Here is a 20708-nt window from a genome sequence, read left to right as displayed (position 1 = left end):
CTGCTTCCCATAGTTGTGATACTGAGGCAGGTATGTCTGCTGAAATTCTATTCTTGTTCTACTCCATCCTGTGTTTTCATTGAAAAGGAGCAGTGTACATTCACTGCAGGAAAAAAAAAACCAAACATACATAACACAATTCTGTAGGTCAGACACCCAGGGTACTTCCCAGAATCGAAAGCAATATGGCTACTCATTGGTTCTCTGTGCTGTGGACCCAATGCCTCCAGATCCCTGATATATGGACCTCTTCTTCTTCTTCTTCAAGCCAACAGTTCCATCAAATCCTCCTAATGCTTCCACTCTCACTTTTTCTTTTGCCAACAGTCAAGGAAAGAGTGCTGACAAGGACTCATAGGATGAGAATCAGGCCCACCCACATAACTGCAAGTGGTTTCCCTATTCTCGGGTCAGCTAATTAGTAGCCTTAACCAGATCGGCAAAGTCCTTGATGTCCTATAATGTATTCATAGGAATGATCTCAGGGAGCAAAGGTTAGGGGTAAGGCTTCTGCCCACATTTCCTCTTCCAGAATTGGTGATTAACGCAGAAAAGGAAATCCTCTTAAAAAAATTTTTGTAGCCCTAGCTAGTGAAGTGTTGGGAGATTAATGGGGGCATCCATGTTCTCAATCCTTGAGTCACGGTGCCCTCCCCTGCTCTGACTGCCATCTAGAAAGAGGAAGGAAAGCCTCTATGGTCCCAGAACACACAGGAAGTCTGTCATTAACAAGCTCCTTTTCTTGTTAGCTTCTGGAGACACCTTCCCTTCACACTTCCTGAGGAGCCTTGGGTGGACATTATCACAATGCCTTTGAAGCCTTCTGTAGTCACTGGGACATCTCTTTCTCCACGTCAGCCCCCATTACAAATGATGTGTGGATTGGTTTGCTCCAGAGGACTCAGGCAAAGGTTCTGTGAAAGCACCCATCCCCGGGCTCTGGAGATACTTTGGTGGTGCTTTGTGGCTGTGATTGACAACCTGAGAACCATATGTGTCCTCCCGAGCTGCATGAGACACAAAGGGCCCATGCCACACCCCTTCTCTGATTAGAGTGGACTTATGGTCCTTGTACTCTGAGACACAGAAGCTGTGTCTAAAGGTGGGTGGGTATTTCTCTGGGAGTGGCCATCTTACTTGAGCCTCAGCCTGAAATGCAATGTCCACATGAAACAGAGATGTCTCTAAGGACCTGCAGGTTTTACTAATGCTTGCCTTGCAGGATGATAGTCTGTGTTTGAAAGATGCTGTGGAGTAACTTAGACGGAACACCATCAGGATAAAGGCCTAGGCAGAGAAGATGGATGTCTTAGAATCATAGGAAAGGCCACTAGGAGTTTGGGGCACTTTTAGGAACAAGTCCAAGATGAAAGTAAAAGAACTTATCAAACACATTTGGGGAGTACTGTTGCCACCCCAGCTCTGGAGGCTCATGGTTCATCCACAGGGAAGCCCCCAAGCTTTCTTGTGGTGAAGGATATGGCTAAAATCCCACCCTGTCCCTGTCCCCATTATACACACAATGTTTGTTTTGCTCTTGTTTCAGTAACAAGATGAAACAGGCATATTGTTTTCTAACCTGCCTTCTCTACTCAATGCAGATCATAAACGTTTTTCCAAGCCATTAACTGGTTTTCTCAGTTTCCATAATGGCCATATTAATATTCTATTTCATGCTTAGATCATAATTTATGTTCCCAAATCCTATTATAGTCTTTTTCAGGTTAGCTCCCATTTTAAACCAATAAATAACCCTCTCTAAAACAGTTTACAGCTCAATTTTTGCAGACATTTCTGGTTACATCGGTAGGATACGGCTCTAGCAGTTGTGTTTCTAGGTCAAGAGCTGCATGGATTTGGGGCCAGCCATTTTAAAATACATTATCATTGTTGCAACTTAAGCTCATTCTTTAATTTTAATAGGATTCTAAACAAACAGGAAAGGTACAAGAACTGAACAAAGAGTTGCCTGTGAGCCAGCAGAGAGGGAGCTGCAGGGAGCTCTCCATCCCTGTGTGTTTCCTGAGCACAGATCACTCACTAGCACAGCCCCTGACAGCCATTTGCAGCGGGGAACAAGAGTGCCTTATCATTCCTGGGGTCTTAGACTCTGTTTTGATAACTGTCTGTAAATTAAAAAAAAATGTGTCTGTGTGCCTGTGTGTGTGTGTGCGCACACACACACGCACCTGGGGCCAAAAGAGGTTATTGAATCACCTAGATCTAAAACAGACAGTTGTAAGCCAGCCAGTGTGGGTGCTGGGAACCAAACTATGGTCATCTGCAAGAGCAGCAAATACTGTTAACTGCTGAACCATCTCTCTTGTGCTCCAAATTGTTCTTTATATCAAAATGTTTGAGCCATGATCATGGCTTACACTTATATGTCCTGTTTCTCTGTCTTTCTCTACAGCAGTTTTATAGACCTTCATGAACTTGGCGCTTCTGAAGTCCACAGGCTGGTCATTTTGGAACACAGCCTCTAGCTCGGAGTGTCAGATGTTTCTCCACAGACCCATGTGCCATGTCTGGCAGGAGCATCCCGGATCTAATGCTCTGTGGTCCTCACTGGATCCCAGCAGTGGCCACTGCTCCCTGTTATCCCATCTCTGGAAATGCTGATGTTGACAGTGTGCCTAAGTATAGTCCCTCAGCCTTCTCTGCGCGGTCTGCTTCCCCCACCATAATTAATAAGTAGCTTGTGAGGAGATGTATACAGATCCTCTCCCTCCAAACTAACTTTCTGGTTTTCCAGTCCATCATTTTGGGGGTGGGGGTGAATTTATTCCATGGTATTCCACAGGTAGATGTAAGGACTTTCTGATTCTACCATACTTCTCACATGTCTAAGTTGTCACTCAGATCTGATAAAAATAGTTCTTTGTGCATTAATTTTTGTTTTATTCAATTGGCTATCATTCATGATATCACTGCTGATTTGGGGCTGGGGAAGCTCCTTCCATGTGGCTGCTGTGTCCTTGTCAAATCCTCATTTTTAGGCATGTGCTTCTTCACTCTATCTCAGAGAGATGTTCAGGCTCCCAGCCCTGGAGCTGTCATTACTGGAATGGGTCCCCTTCTCAGTAGAGGGTAGAGGCTGCCATCTGGGTCCTCTGCTGGTCACCGACATGTGTATTAGTGCCCTCGTGGGGTTTGTGTTGTTGTTGTTGTTTTGTGTGGACAGAGCAGCAGTAGATATGTCCTTGTCCTCCCAGACAATCACGCTACTCCAAGACTGCAGGACTCACTGCAACCACTTCTCATGTTCTCATTAGCACGTCTGTTTGTTTTCTTTCACGTATTAAGCTGTCTCTGGGCTCTCCACATGCTTTCTTTTGTCCTTCTCTGGATCCAGCTGTGACACCCAAATCACCTGGTGCTCCTGCCACTCACTTCTCTGTCCACATGCTGTCCTGGCTGGAACTCTACCTGACTCAGCCCTGCCCTATGACTATGGTGCCAAGGTTTTCAGAAAGAAGGGAGACATGAAAGGAGGAAAGAAGCAAAGAAGGAAAGGCAAAGGAAGAAAAAATAGGAGAGGAAGAGGAGGAAGGAAGGGGAGGAAAAAGGAAAATGCAGGAATGGAGGAGGGGAAGGAGATAGAGAAGAAAAGAAAAAGGAGGGGCAGGCAAGAAGGAAGGAAAGAGGGAAAGAGAGGGTTAAGAAGGAATAGGGGAAGGGTAGGAAAGAGGGAGATGTGAAGGAAAGAAGGAAGGACAAAGGAGGGAGGCAGAGAGACTAGTTGTTTCCTATGCTAACAAGGGTCGTTCATCACACCAAAAGGGAAAGCATTATTTGCTTGTTGGCATTTCTGGCTCTTGAGTGATTAAGCATTGGGCAAGAAGCAGGGAAGGCGCTTATCTGAAACATCACACACACGCAACTCGAAAGAAAAAACTGAAGTTGGAGAGTGAGAAAAGCAGCACCCCACGCTCTGTTCTGACAACCACACCTAAGGTAGAAGTGGGAGACTGACCAACTGTGCACACATCTCACACTTAAGGCAGAAGCTGGACACTGTACATAAACCAGAACTGTGCCCACAACCCACACCTAAGGCAGAAGCCTGACCTGGGCATACATCTCACTCTTAAATAATGTGTGGGGTGCACTGAGGGAGATGGAATAGGACTGGCACATTTTTATTGCAATGTCTTAGCATCTGTGCTTCTGCTCTGGGGTGGGGTGCAATTGATTCAACAGCAAAATTCTATCACATAAATATCAAGTTCAAGGTCAAGGTGCAAAGCTACACCACACATCTTAATGGCGGAAAGTCTTTTGGTAGAGCTGGAGATATAATTATTTCTGAAGCTTATACTAAGTTGTAGATAGAACAAAATACCTTCCTCGTGTGACATCAGATGCGCTAGTGAAAGCCACATAGTGATTTATCTGCCAAATCAGGGCCACATTTACATGCCAACTTCATAGAGGCAATGAGCCTTGTTATGAAATCTTTTAAGACTCAATGTAAAGTCCAAAACAAAGTATTAAGCAAGTAAAGTCAGATACACACCACACGTTTATGAGGAAGAAACCAGAAGGAAATCAAACAAGTCTATACAATCTAATTACTAAAAAAGCTAATATTCTATACTAACAAAAATTACAGTTTGGTTCAAGGTACTGAGGGGACAACTATATCTGTAAAGTGCACTTAAGCATGAACACCTGACTTCACACCCCAGAAGCCATATAATAGGCTAGATATGGTAACATGCATTTGTAATCTCAGCATTAAAGGGGCAGAGGCAGGTGGGCCCCTGGAGATCAATGGCTAGATAGCCTAGCATTTTTTGAAAGCCCCAGACAAATGAGAGATCACACACACACACACACACACACACACACACACACACACAAGTTGATGATTCCTTAGAAACAATGATACACAAGGCTATCTTCTGTTACATATACACATAAACATATGCACACATGTAAACATATATGTTGGGATAATCTCTTGTGCACTGTGAAAAGAGTGTCTTCGTATTAAACAAATACTGTTTTCTGTACTTTCAGAGATTTGAGTATAGGCAGGACTTTGGTATGGTTATTTTTATGAATCATCACCAGTCTCGGTGTTTTGTAAACACCTTCTCCATCACTTTCTGATTGGTTTAATAAAGAGCTGAATGAGCAAATCAGGAGAGGGTGGGTGGAACTCCTCAGCAGACAGGAACTCTGGGAAAGAGAGAGAGAGGTGGGAGATTGGCCAGCCAGACAGAGGAAGAAGCAAGTGCCAGGATTGAGGGAGAGAGAACTAATGAGCCACGTGGCAGAACTTAGATTAGAACAAACAGGTTAATTATATTATATGAGATAATTGGGAAATACCCTACACTATGGCCTGGGCTACATAAATAAATAGAAGTCTCTGAGTCATTATTTGGGTGGCTGGCAGTCAGAGGCAATCCTCCGGGTACATATACACACATGTCAACTGCTCGTGAACATCACTAAACTATGGAAAACAAGGTAGTGACCAAGGATGAACTGTGGTAGCAATGTTGACTCGCAATGTAGAGACTGGAGGAGAGACGTCAGTCTACTGTCAGGATCCTTCCCAATTTTCAGTCTACACTTTGCTGGCTGGAGTTCTTTGACAGCAATTGTCTTCCAGTCCCCCAGGCCCTACATGCTTACATTTGAGAGACTCCTTCCCCCCCAGTTGTTTTTACAGTCAGTTTTATTGTATAGGATTTTTTCATGTAGTAAAATTTACCTTTCTGTCATACAGTTTGACAAGTCTTGACAACCCCCACAGTTGAATGGCTGCTGCCTGTACTGTGAATGCTTAGAACACTCAAGTCCCCTCCAACTCATTCCCTCATGCCTCACACCCAGTCTCTGAAACTGTTGTTTGGCTCAGTCCTCACAGGTTCCCACTTCTGGGAACATCATTTAACTGGAATTCTCTTGTTGCATATTTTTGAGTCTGGCTTCAGACTCAAAAAGGAATCAGTTGTTTGTATCAATCAGTAATTTATCCCTTTTACTATGTGGATGTTACACAGTCTGTTCATTCACTCCCCAGGTGAGGGACATGTTGATTGTTCTCAGTTATTAACAATAAGAAATAAAGCTGTCATCAGCACCATGTGGAGGTTTTCGTGAGTATATAGCTTTTCATTTCTCTTGAGTTTATGTTGAGCCTTGTGATCCCGTTGTCAAGGGAGGCCTCCATATTCTACTCTTTATCCATTCTCTCTCTCTCTCTCTCTCTCTCTCTCTCTTTATCCAGTCTCTCTCTCTCTCTCTCTCTCTCTCTCTCTCTCTCTCTCTCTCTTATATTATTAGCTGTTCAAACTGATGCTACTCATTGCTTTTGTCAATTTCCACTAGTCTCCTGATTTTTAGAAAATATGGATACTTCCTGTAATTCTTAATCCTGTCGCTCACAGCTTCATTTACACAACAAGAAGTCTTCACTCAGACTGAAGGAGCTTTTACACAACAAGAAGTCTTCACTCAGACTGAAGGAGCTTAAAGGGTTTGTGACCCCATGAGGGGAGCAACAATACTAACCAGAGCCCCCAGGGTCTAAACCACCAGCCTGGAAGCACTTAGGGAGCGACCCATGACTCCAGCTGTATATGTAAGGGAGGATGGTCCTGTCAGGTATAGGTGGGAGAGGAGATCCTTGGTCCCATGAAGGCTGGACACCATGTGTTGGGAGAATTCGAGGGTGGGGAGGTGGGAGTAGGGGGATAGGTGGGGGCACATCCTCATAGAAGCTGGAGGAGGGGGATAGGATAGGGGGTTCCTGGGCGGGAAGTGGGGAAATGGGGTAAGGGGATAGCATCTGAAATGTAAATAAAATATCCAATAAAAAAAGAATTTAAAAGAAGAAGAAGAAGAAGAAGAAGAAGAAGAAGAAGAAGAAGAAGAAGAAGAAGAAGTCTTCACTACAGACACAGCACATTCTGCTGACCTGAGAAAAGGGGAACTTTATGATGCTTCCATATCATGCAGATGATACATCAACATTGAGAGCTCTCAAGTATATTCTCTAAAACTTAGGAGTATGAATGTGAGAAGCACAAAAGCCCTAAGTCAAACTCAAATGAGAGAGGGCTGGAGTTTCTTGCACATGCCTTTCAGCTTGGAGAGGAGAGAGAGAAGAAGGGCCAGTTCCTGCTGGGTGTGGATGCTGTGCCTGCAAACAGATGGCCGCATTCAGAGTTTAATGCTGTAATGACAGGCTAGAAATAATGCAAACCAGAGATTCCTACAGAGGATTGAGGGGAAATGTAGAAAGGGGAAAAAGAGGTGTGAATGAAGAGATTTCAAGTCTTTAGCAGCATGCTGGACCATATGGAACGGTCTTTGTTCTATTTAAAATATTTTCATGTGTTCTATTTGGAATTTGTTTGTGTATTGTTGTCTTAATAGTGGATGTAATGGAGATTTGAATAGCTGGTAAGTCTGTGCTTGAGGCCACACTGTGTGCATGGTAATGGAATGTATTCCCAACAAGAGCACTGGACAGGCCAGACTCTAGGCTCATATGCCAGCTTTAGATGGGATAGTCGTCTCTCCGGAGTGAGGGACACAGTTTTGGAGCCACACAGCCAGAGAGTTGGTGAGGGGCATTCGGGGAATGTTGCTCTTAATGATTCCTTTTCTGAGAAGACATGAGTTGGTGATTTATGCAGAAGAGTCTGGTTGACCAGATGGCTGAATTGTGGGCCAATCCCATCCGTGGTCTACTTATTTCAGAAGTCGATGTCAAAGGCAATAATAACTTAACCACAAACCCAAAATACCTTAACCTGCCACTGTTCTAGTCAAACTGAATCCCTGGAGCCTGAAGACAAGTGAGGGACATGAGTCTCTATTTGCATAAGTTGGAATCATAAGGGTGAAGGTGTACATATATGAAGGACAGACTTCATGGTCCACTAGAGATCACCTTTCATTATGGTCCTGGTAGTAAGATGCTGCCCATTGTCCCCAAAGATACCTGATGTCTTTCTTCTGCTCTGTGCTCATGGTAACAGGGCTCTTGATTTTTCTGAATGGTTTGTACTATTGTACAGGCCTGGGAGTGAACACAGCCTTCACCTCTGTGCTCCTGTGCCTCTCTTCTCTCCCCACATGAGACCCAAACTCACTCCAGAGAAAACTATGTTGTTGGCACAAAGAAATTGTGGGGTTCCTTCTTCTTCTTTTTAACCTAACCAGGGCTTCCATTGGGAAGCCATTCCAATGTTTTCAACCCAAGAGAACCTTTTTCCCTGCTCTGTATAATGTTCTGGATATTTGTAAGTAATTAGAATATTGAAAATTTAAGGAAAAAATGAGAATAGTGGATCCATCTGCATTTTTAAAAATTTATTTATATATATATATATATGTGTGTGTGTGTGTGTGTGTGTGTGTGTGTGTCTGCATGTATGTCTGTGTAGAAGATGTGTGAAGTGCTCAGGGAGACCAGAGGAAGATGTCATATCTCTTGGAACTGGAATTACACACCTTTGTGAGACCATGTGCTAGGAACAGAGCCCAGTTCCTCTAGAAGAACAGCCAGTGTTCTTAACCACAGAACTGTCTCTCTAGTTCCCTGTCTGCATTAGAAAAAGAATTCATCAACGTGATTTGTCTCCTAGAAGCGATCATGCACTTTGGTCACAGTGGGACAAAGGGATTTGAATCTCAGGTAGTTTACTACATTAAAAATATTATTTCATTTTAATGTGTGTGTGTCTGATGTCATATGTGTTAGTGCCACAGGACAACTTGTAGAGTAATTCTTTTTTTCCACCTTGTGGGGCCTGTGACAGGACTATGCCATCAGAGTTGGCAGCTAGCATCTGTACCCACTGAGCCTTCTCACAGCCTTACTATGACAGGATGTAAGCAAGATAAAATTACTATGTGGATTTTCCACACAGGAAAAGAAATAAGAAGTAGCATATGTATCTCATTTGCTAGGTATCTGTGGCCAGATCAGCTGATTGTTATGATCAGAATAGTTCAAACTCCACAGACTCTTTCCAAGTAGCCTTTGGAAATCAGTGACTATTAGTGGTGATATGAAACTTGTATAAATACTTTTAAGAATCTTGACTTTTGTAATTTTTTTTCTAGTGCTTTTTGTCTTACTCTGGAAGAATTAAGATCTCACCAGGCACTGAGAGAGCTGACAGCCTGGGCAGGCTGCACAAATTACTGAACTATGTGCTACCCAGAGCTTCTGGTGTTTGTGAAAATGTGTGTATACATCATATTTCTCTTAGAGGACAGGAATGGGGGTACATGACCACTAGTATATCTTCTTAAATTCCAAATGTAGCCTCATATTGTCTAGGCTGTCAGCTACTGTAAATAACAAGGGCAGACCCTCTGCTAGCCACATGTGGCTTCCATGTGCAGAGCTCACCTCTTCTCAGACGTATGATGACAAGTGAAGTCGGCATTTCAATATGGTTAGGGCAAGCTTTCTGGTAGCTTCATGAGCCTCCAATGCCTTCTCTGGCCTGAAGTACAGATTTGGGACACATGTAGATGTGGTCTTTCACAGACCTGAGCTTGAAATGAAATTCCCGAGCCAAGGGCTCTCAGGTCACATGGTGTATGGCCATTCCTCTGCCCAAGTGCACGGTTACAAGGTTGCAGGTGGAGTGAATTATACAGAGTCGTGGAAGATAGACAGCCTGAAAGTCATGAGGGAGGTAGTTGGTCCCATCACTTCTTTTCTTTTATAGTTCACCAAGACATCCTACTGCAGCTACAGATGTTTTCCAAGTATATGCATGGCCAGATTTAGAAAGCCATAGAAAATGGCTGTCTTACATCTCGGGTCGTGTTGTCCAGTGTCTCCGCAAGACATCTAAAGGGAGCAGGCTCCTTCACTCAATCTAGTGCTTTCTTGACATTTCTGTTATCATGGTCCTGAAGTACAGAGGTAACTTGGAATGTTCCAGAAAACGCCCAAGTTCCTGCATTGGAACACTCATGGACACGTTTTGAGGCTGGTATGAGTACACATAGCCCTTCCCCTGTCTTTGTGTGTTTAAAAAACTTACAAATATTTCAAGAATGCTCATATCCCTCCTCCAAGATTATTTTAAAAAGAGACAGAAGAACCTCGGCTTTCTTGTTGGTAGAGAGCTATGAGGCCTGAACATAGCTCTCAGCACAGTATCCCGAGGTCTAGGCACTGTGCCCAGACACATACAGCACTTGTGGCCCCTGAGGATGCTCTACCAGTGCCTGCATCCCTTTCAGCCACCATGAAAGGTTAATGCAGTGAAGACCATCTGTGGGCTCCCTTGTACCTGCTGCCAATGTCTGGGCTGCATCCTGAGAAGCCAGAGCCGGAAGAGAAAAACTCTAAGCCCTTAAACATTTGGAAGCCAATAGAAATGACAGAACTGAGTGTCCAGTTGGAACTCTTGGAGGGGATGGCAGTCTGTGGCTAAGCAATGGCTCTTCCTTACCTTGGTGTGACACTGTTGCATATTTGCCAGTCACCATTTTGTTTTATTGTCCCACTAGTACAAGACTGCTGATTTTATGAGCATAACCTAAGATACCAGCCCAGAGCTCAGCTAGTACTCTTAAAAAAAAAAAAAAAAAGAATTCCTCAGGAGATTATTCTGAGTCATTTGACTCTGCTGTGGGCAGCTCGGGGTTTTTAATCCGTCTTGTTTATAATGAGTTTAATCTCTGTCATATTTATCCTTTAGTGAGACAGATCCCACTCTCCCTACGCCTTGCCACGTGACCACATCAGTTAGGCAAAGTGACAGTGGCTTTAAACCCGTCTGTCTCTTGAAAGAACAGTCTCCAAAGGCTTAAGCCTACGCCCATAAATAATCTTTGAGGGGCCTTTAAAAGCAAACCTGATAAACAGGATCAGAGAGTGGAGTGAGGAGACCACCCTGGGCAGGATAAATCTGGGGTTTTGAAATGGAAAATCAGTCAGTTTCCTCTAAGCCGTTTTGTTTCAGCCTCCTACCTCTGAAAGAAAGAGACATTTGATCCATGCTTTGCAAGTCAGTACTGAGATTTCCCAGGCCCTTGAGTACTTGCTTCTGGCTTGGGAATATTCAGCTTGCAGGTGTCTGGTGTCTCTTGCAGGAACCTGGGCCCATCAAAGCTGGTCAGACCATAACCCACTAGGGATGCCTAGGATGAGTTTTGATGTTAAAAGCTCCCTACCATCTTGGGGCTGGATTACAGTGGTCACATGTCCTTTTTTCTGTCTCTAGGAACTGGCAGTTGAATCAGGAGGAAACAAAAGTGAAACTTCCCTAGGATCAGGTATTCAAACATCTGAGACTTATGGGGGACATCTCATTCAAACTAAGGAAGTCACCAAAGCCATTCTGAACTGTAGCTCAGATTTCAGGTTTTTCTTTTTTTTTCTTGCAAATCTGAAGAATGAAATTTAGGAACCACAGAGAGTGAGGTTCAGAGGGAGAGACAGAGAGACAAAGAGAGAGACAGATACAGAGAGAGACTGAGAGAGACACACACACAGAGACGGAGAGACAGAGACAGAAAGACAGAGTCAGAGAGACAGGGAGAGACAGAGACAGAGAGAGACTTCAGAACTCCTTTGTATCAGCAGTGGTTCCCAGAGAGTAGGATACCATCCAGCTGTTATTCTAGGACTCTTTAAATGATGAGATATTAATCTAGCTGGTCCAACCACAAAGTATTCAGGTGTCTCCTCTGCTTCCATCTTGTCCTGGAGTATAGCTTACAGGCAGACAGGAAGGAAGGAAGGAAGGAAGGAAGGAAGGAAGGAAGGAAGGAAGGAAGGAAGGAGAAAGATAGCAGACACCTGGGGTTGGGGAAGAGATGGTAGGTTTGGAGGAGTTGGGGTGGGCAAAACTCTCTTGTGGAATTCTTGGCCTCTAGCAGTAATATCTCAGAACTGCTACTGCGGTGTCTCTGCCCAGTGGGACCAATGTCACCTCCTGTTCTTGACAGTTGGGCCCCTCCTATCTGTTTCTTGTCTTACTCTCCATGACTACTCCTGTTCTATGTTTTTTTTTATCATTTAGAGATGTTTTCATTTTCATCTATTACCATTATGCGTATACATGGTGCGTGTGTGTGAGTAGAGCTTAGAGGACAACTGTCAGGAACTGGTGTCTCCTCCACCTCGCTTTTGAGGCATAGGAGTGCTAATGAGATGAGGGGATCCCCACATCTGGCTTTCAGAAGGATTCTGAGAACTGATCTCAGGTGACCAGACATGCGTGGGTTGTTGGTTTGTCTGTTTATTTTTACCCATTGTGCCGTCTCACCAGCACCTACCATTTGGAGAATAAATAAGATATTCAAATCTCTTCAGTCCCATCTTAGGGCTGCTCGAACAAGTACCACAGTTCAGTGACTGAAGGCAGCAGGCAGCTCCTTCTCCATAGCTCTTTAGGCCAGGAGCATGAAATCAAAATATCAGCATCACTATACAGAACCTACCAAGCTCTCTGGGAAGACTATCCCCATACTCCACCCCATCTCAGCCCCTGATGTGTGGATGCATCGGTAGTCCCCTCTCTATATGGCAGTCTTTGCAATCCTACCAATTCCCTATGCGCCCAGTCACCCCACAATTTAGGAACACCTTAACATAGGTTCCTAGAAACAAGCAACTTGCCTGCACATCTTTCTCTGGAGGGCCGCTTGGTTTTGTAATCACCACCAGTGACAGAAGCAGGCTCCTTGGATTATAATCCCAGACTTGTGCCCATAGCCCTGTGAGACTTGCACCAATCCACATAAGTACTTTGATAACTTGTCTCTAACAATTACCCTTGATGTCCTACTGCCCTGAGCCTTCTTGTGCATGGCTCATGCTGCACTGCAGGGACAAGGCCAATCACATGGCCACGCTGCCCGGAATCTCCAAAGAAGAGCTGATCACATTCCAGGGAGCTCACAGGGTACCAGATATTGAGGATGGACAACCCAGCTGGGTGCCATTCTATAGTCTGGACACCCTCTTGCTGAAATGACCTTCATTTGGCACAGAAAGAAAATCAGGACCACTTCTAAATTCTTCATCTTCAAAACACCATCCCTGGAGAGGCCCAGGAACACTTATATCCAAAGCAAAGCCTCCTCAAAGGTCCTCCTAGCTGGCCTGTAGCAGCCGAGTGACTAGTCAGTCACAGTCCCACTCTTGGGTCCAGAGAAGCCTGGCTGTCCATTCAGTCTCTGTCATAAGGATTTCTATTGGCCCTTCTTTGGCCATCCAGGAACGGAGATGATACTCAGACAAGTTGGAGACCCCAGCATCAGACCCCAAGGTGGATTTACAAGGCCATCGCTTCCTAGTGTGCTTTGATGAATGTAGAGTGGTAGCCAAAAACAGCATGAGGAGGCTGATGGAACAGAGTTTGATCTCTCTCATCATCACAAATCTTTTTTCTTGTCACACAGGGGCTGAGAGGCCCCACAGAATGCTGGGAAGGTATGAAAACACAGTGCTCCAGAGGGCCAGGCTTCCAGCAACTGGCTGTAACAGTGCTGTTAGTCTTCTCACCCTCTGACTCTCTCATGGCCCACCCTCTGACTCTCTCAGCAGCTCATTGCCTGAACCAACTGGAGAAACAGTAACATTCCTGCCACTCCGGGCTGTGGTCTCACAGTGCAGCTGCCTGGGAAGGGACAGCTTGGCCTCTCCCTTGGAGGGCATTTGAACTGGCTGCCCTGGGCAACAGACTGTCCAGGTGGGTGGACACCAGGCTCCTTTAACCTTCTGTGCCTGGAGACTCCCTGACAGTGGCATCATCCCCAGGGTAGATTAACCCTTTCTTGTTTATGCCAAAAGTTGAGCTACCTAAATCTGGAGCTGCTGCAAGCAGTGGAAGGGATGGAAAGAGCGAGCTGGCTCTCGTGTAAGTTTTAATAGAGCTACATACTGTTGCGTCAACAAATCTAGCTGGTTCACTCACTTCAATGCCTCTCTTATTATAGACAGAGCATAGGATGGAAGCTGTTTGCCAAATACAGAAAAGTGTAAATGGGATGATTAAAATCACAGCTGATCACTGTTAACAGTCAGATGCATGTCCCCAGGGTTCTGTTCCTACCAGACTGGCTTAGAGCTGGAGTGTTGCCTGAAGCTGTATGTGTGTGCAAGTTGTCTGAGCAACTGGTGAAAATTCATGCTCTGAGGTCACAGTGGGGCTGAGTGTCCAGGGATGATGAAGATGCTGAGGATACTGGTGCTTCCAGGGGATGCTGTTTCCAGGGGATGCTGGTGCTTCCAGGGGATGTTGGTGCTTCCAGGGGATGCTGTTTCCAGGGGATGCTGGTGCTTCCAGGGGATGTTGGTGCTTCCAGGGGATGCTGGTGCTTCCAGGGGATGCTGGTCCTTTCAGAAGATGCTGTTGCTTGCAGGAGATGCTGTTGCTTCCAGGTGATGTTGGTCCTTCCTGAGGATGCTGAGTTTTTCTGGAGGATGCTGATGTTTCAGCTTTTTTTTTTAAATTTTTTATTTTTTAGTACAAAGTTCCAACCCTGGTTTTGCCAAATAAGAGAAGACTGTTGGCTCCCCCCAGAACCTGTTTTCTCATCTGGAAAATGAGAATAACATCTTCCTGTCCTGTAGAGATTTGAAGTAAACAAATGCTATCTTGTATCTGATAACTTGTCGAACAGCACAGGTTTGGTAGATTGTGCTGACATTTAAAGTGATATAACTATCTCGAGCTCAGGGACACTATGTGGCAGCTTCTCCTTTCGCCTGCCTCAGTCAGCATCACATGGTGAGCATTTTCTCAGTGTGCTCAAGTCTCTGGAAACACTGTGCTTCCTACCTGTGCTTTAATGGGCACTGCTGTGAACGACATAAATTATTTGAGCATTTAAGGCATGGAAATAATGGCTTTCTTGTTTTTCTCATAACCCAATAAAACCATGTTGACAAAGTAGCTATTTTTATGAGAGTTCTAGGCTTTAAAAAAATACATTGCACTTTCCTCTTCTGGAAAAACAAGTCACAGGCATTTTTAGAGAGAACAGCTGTAGCAGCTTACATGCTCTCAGACGAGGGTTTCTTTTTTTCTGTTTGAAGTTCAGAGAGTTCTTGGAATCCAGTGAGCTCTCAACAGCAATTATAGAGACAGTTATATTGGCACCTCAAAAAAAAATCCCCAAACCAACCAACGAAACAGAGCAATTATAACTCTAAATTAGCGAATTTTAGACAAAGGGCACATTTCATGTCTATTCCCAGTGATGGAGAAAATAGCCACCGAGAAGCCGTGGAGCAGAGGAATGTTGACGTATTAATGAAAGATTGCAAACATCCTAGCATCCTCTTATAACTTCATGTTTTCAATGTCACAGCCAGGAACTCTTTTCCTAGGCATGCGTGCATGTAACTGTGTGTGCATGCATGTGTGTGTATATGTGGTGTGTATTTGTGTGTGTGGTATGTAGTTTGTGGTGTGTATGGTATGTAGTATGTGTGTGGTATGTGTGTATGTATGAATGTCTGTTGTATGTGGTGTTTGTGTGTATGTGTATGCATGTCTGTGGTATGTGTGTGTGTTTATTTGTGTGTGTTGTGGTTGTATGCATGTCTGTGGTATGTGGTATGTGTGTGGTGTGTGTTATATGTAGTATGTACGGTGTGTGACTGTGGGGTGTGTGTGTATTATGTGTATGGTAGTGTGTGTGTGTTTGCATGTCTGTAGTATGTAGTATATGTGTATGTGTGTATGTGGTATGGCATGTATTATGTGTGTGTGTGGTATATAGTGTGTGTATATGTGTGTGTGGTATGTAGTATGTACGATGTGAGTGTGGTATGTGTATGTATGTATTGTGTGTGGTGGTGGTAGTATTCGTGTATGGTATGTACTGCATGGGTGTGCATGTTTGTGGTATGTGTGTGTGTGGAGTGTGTGTATATACATGTCTGTGGTATGTGGTATGTGTGTATGTATGTGTGTGGTGTGGTATGTATTGTGTGTGTATGTGGTATATAGTATGTGTATATATGTGTGTATGTGTATGTATGTGGTGTGTGTGTGTGTGTGTACGCGTGCATGTGTTGCATATGTGCCAGACTGCATGCATATGTGTGACTGTGTTGTCTATGGAGGCCTGAGGTCATCATGAGTTGACTTCCTCCTCAGAAGTCACTCACTTTGTTGGGACATTGTCTCTCACTGGCCTGGGATCACTGAGGTTAGGCTCTGTCTGGTGAACCCCAAGGATCCTCCTGCCTCAGCTTCCCTAGCACTGGAATAATAGGCACACACCACCATGTCTGCATAGGCTTTCTTGTTGTTTTGTTTTTAATGTAAGTTCTGGGCATTAGACTCAGGTCCTCATTCTTCTGTGGCAAAACCAAGCTGTCTCCCAAGCTCCTTTTCCAGACATTTGGTGGAACTTAAGTTAACTTTCTAAGAATGACACTGCCCTTGGGTCTTTCTCCACACTCTCTTAAGTTCCAACACACACACATACACACACACACACACACACACACACACAGACTCACAGAAGTCTTCTGGGGACAGGGCTATGTTTACTCAAGTTCTGGGAAAGTCCCAGCAGGATCCAGTTGGGCAGACTGGCTACTAAGGCCAATCACACAGCATGCACCTAGGACAAAACAGTTGGAATAAGCCTGTTATAAATGCATCTCTGGTTTGGGAGATTAGATAATTCATAAAGAATGAGTTACTTGGCTCAGGGTTGGTTCTGGAGGCCAGGAAGTCCATGACAGTCATCTGCTGAGGCCTCTGATGTGGTCAAGGCATAAAGGATGTGCATGCATAAGAGAGAGAGAGAGAAAGAGAGAGAGAGAGACAGAGAGACAGAGAGAGACAGAGACAGAGACAGAGACAGAGACAGAGACAGAATGAGTAGTCCATGAGTAGCTTAATCCATTCTTGGCTGTCTTACTTTCTTGCTGTGTTAAAATACCCTGACTAAAGCAAGCAACTTAAGGACAGGCTTTTATTGGCTCACAGTTAAGGCACAGTTCTTCAGGATGGGGAAGTTAAAACAGAGGGAATTAGAAACAGCTTGTGGCACTTCATCGCCCGAAGGCTGACACTCAGCCTCCTTTCTCCCTTTTATTCAGTGTAGGACTCAGGCCTAGGGAATGGTGTCCCCCACTGTTAAGCTAAGTCACCCCACTTCCATTAACCTAATCAACATAACTCCTCACAGGCATGCCCAGAGACTAAATAATCCCCCACTGATATGCTCCAAAGCTTGACTCCTAGGGGATTTCAGATCCTGTTAAGATGACAATCAACCATCATTATCATGATCTAGTCAATGCTGAACCATGCTACTGGGTCCTAGCTCTTAATCTCTCACAGCAGGGATTGCCTAGGTTGGGTGGCTAACAGCTAGAGCTGTTTCTATCTTGTCAGTCTTTACCTATGGCCACTTCAGGGCCATGCTTTCGAGGTTAAGCCATGTCTTTGGTTTCTTCTTAAGAACCAACTGCAACCCTGAGTTACACACATTTCTCTCTGGACTCCTGTAAGGGAAATCTGGGAGAAGCTAGGTCTTCTGATCAGGCCTTCTGCTTCAGCAGACCCAGGACTTACAGTCTGACACCCTGTCTTTTTAATCAGTAATCATGTTTATCCTTGGGGAAGTTGCCAGGACAAATATTATTTCGTTAGTTTTAACATCTGTTCACATGAAATCTGATATTCTAATTCTCCCCAGCCGTGTTCTCTGATAGATACTGTAATGAATGTGCCCCTGGGATGCTCACACCCAGTGTCTGCAGCCAGCCCACAATGTTGTCACCTTCAGAATATGTACTCCTTTCTCCTTGGGTTTCCGAAGCAATACATGCTTGCTTTAAACCACTCAGACAACCGAGATAAACTTGGAAATGAAGATTTTTGCTTCTTCCTTGAATGGGACCCTTTAGGTGTGGTGTTCAAGAAGGGTCTCTGCTCCCAACACTCTCTGAGAGCTTGCCAAGCTTGCAGATATTTCAACATCTCTTTTCCTTTAGACAACGTGTTTGAATGCATTCTTGGCAAGCCAGATGCTGCTTTCTGCATCTGAGGGTGAACAGGTCAAGCCAGAGGAATTGAAACTGAGGGACTCACCCTCTGGAATACCCTTCCATAGGGCCTCTCAGAGACATTCCTGGGCATCAGTAGTCTCAAGGTTTCCTCCCAACCTTAAAGTCATCAGAGGGTGGCTATGGGGAGCAACAGTCATTTCATACAGTCTACCAAGAGTCCTGGGTAAATGGTTGTCAGGAACTCTGTTAGTAACTGTTTTGTTGGTCATCTGGTCAACCCACAGGTGTTGGTTCTGTGAGAAAGCCTAATAATTGTCCTCCTAGTAATTGCCTCTAATAATTGAGATCTCCTGGCGTCTCAGTGAGGTGAATCACAGGTGAGAAAAAGCTGATCACAAACACAAAGGAATACTGCATTCCCAGACCTGTGTGCTGGCCTTGCAGTCCCAGAAGACATGAAAGAAAAGGTTCAAAGGTTCTCATGGAGCTGCTACCTCACTCAGCTAGCTAAGGAGTTGAGTGACATTCCTCCATCTGTGGAGGACACTGGGTCATGTTTTCAATGTGACTCTTCTGTGTGTTGAGCACAAACACAAACCCCTTGCTCCCTGCCCTTTCTCCTTTCTTCTCCTTCCCACTGTCAGTCTTCATAGACAGCCAGTGACATCACTTCTACTTTCACGTTACATACATATTCTTATGTATCTGCATACAATCTAGGACCCACATGTGAGAGGTAACATAATATTCCGTTTTTTTCTGAGACTGACTTAATTCATTTAGCATTATTGTTGGAGGAAATATCCATCTCCCTATTTCCCTTGGCTATTCTTTTGCTATTGGACACCTAGGTTGGGCCTATAACTCAGCTCCTGTGGGGAGTGCTGTGGTAAACATTGATAAACAGGGATCTCTGTGATGTGCTGACATGTCGTCTCCCGGGTGAATACCTGGAGTGGTGTAGATGGATCACATGGAGGAGCACAGTCAGTATGGAGGATGGGAAGGTATTAGGGAGTCCTGTGCTCTGGACATGACTCGGGCCTTGCAATCGCAGTGACTGCTTTCAAGTGTGTATTTCAACAGCATCCATTTCCAGACCTTCTAATCTTCCCAAACTCAAAATCTGTCCCCGTTACATGATGACAGCGTGCCCTGCCTCTCTTGCCATTCCTGGAAACTTACCAGTCTACTTTCTATCTCTGTGAATCTGGCAACTCTTGGAACCTTGCAGAAGTGGGATTATAATGCTATTTGAGCTTTACATCTGGCTCTTTTCACTCGGTAAAATGTCCTCGAGGTTTGACAAGGTCATAATAAATCAGAACTTCTTCCTTTTGAAGACTGAATAATATTCCACTGTATGCATATACCACATTTTCCGTTAATCTGCTGATGGACATGTCTATTGCTTTCACATTTAGCCTTTGCAGACACTGCTGCTGCGACTGTATACATACAATGGCTGTCTCTTCAAGTCCCTGCTTGCACTTTTGAGTCTGTACCCATAAGTGGGCTTGCTAGTGTGACAATCCTCTGTTGAATGCTTTGAGGCCCAGTCGTTATGTCTTCCACAACAACTCCATCAGTGGAATTCTCTCCACCTAGCCATCCTTGCCCACATTCATTAATCTGTTTTCTGTTCATAGCCATTCACAGAGCTGTGAGGTGACATCTCCTCATGCTTTGGATTTGTCATCCCCTAATAACTAGTGGCAAACATTCCTTCCTGACTAACTTATTGATCAACTATAGATTTTTAAAGAATTATCTGTACATGCCCTTTGCCCATTTAACCAAGAGGGTCTATGTCTTTGCTGTTGTTGTTTATTTACAGAAGTGCTTCACGCCAGCTAGATGTTAAGCTCTCATCAGATGTATACACGTGACTATTCCCCTCTGCTGCTGGTGGCCTTTGCTCTGTGTTCACTGTGACCTGTGATCTTTTTGTTTTACTGCAGGCCATTCCTTCACTCTTCCTCTTGTTACTTCTCACACATCATTGCCAGGTATCTCTCGGTGGTTATCCAAGGACCAGACGGAAGTGGGAGAGTACTTCATGGTGAGTCTCTTGCAGTTTCGGTAGGCTGCGACCATAACCAGAAGCTTGTACCCATGTCTATCACATCTGCTCCCTGCCAAGACTGTGTGAGCGGAGGCCTGCCTCTATCTCCCCTGCCCTCAAAGAGAGAGCAGCCTTCCACTGACACTCCTTCCCTAACCTCAGACTCCATCAGGGTTGAGCCACCACAGGACCCTGGAGCCTAGTTTTGGGGAGCTAAGTGGGCAAATGCCCCCTCGTGTAAACATAGACGTCTGTGACCCCTGTCCCATTGGTTGTACATCATATTCAGACATCTGTGTGCGCAGAATGCCCCCCCCCCACCAGAGTGTAGAACACCTCCTAATATTTTGCTCTTTAACAATGCTGTGCATATTTAGCATTGTCTTTGTCATTTGGAATATGAGAGTTACATGCTCCAATCCGTGTATATTATGTTTATGTTTGGGTAAAAACAGAAGTTTCTGGGGGCTGGTGAGATGGCTCAGCCAGTAAAGGAGCTCTTTTCCCTTCTTCCCCTCTTCCCCTCTTCCCCTCTTCCCCTCTTCCCCTCTTTCTTCCCTTCTTCCCCTCTTCCCCTCTTCCCTTCTTCCCCTCTTCCCCTCTTCCCCTCTTCCCCTCTTTCTTCCCCTCTTCCCCTCTTTCTTCCCCTCTTCCCCT

The sequence above is a fragment of the Grammomys surdaster genome, unplaced genomic scaffold, assembly GCF_004785775.1.
Source record: "Grammomys surdaster isolate TR1022 unplaced genomic scaffold, NIH_TR_1.0 126059, whole genome shotgun sequence".
NCBI lineage: Eukaryota > Metazoa > Chordata > Mammalia > Rodentia > Muridae > Grammomys > Grammomys surdaster.
Note: the sequence above shows the minus strand (reverse complement) of the source record.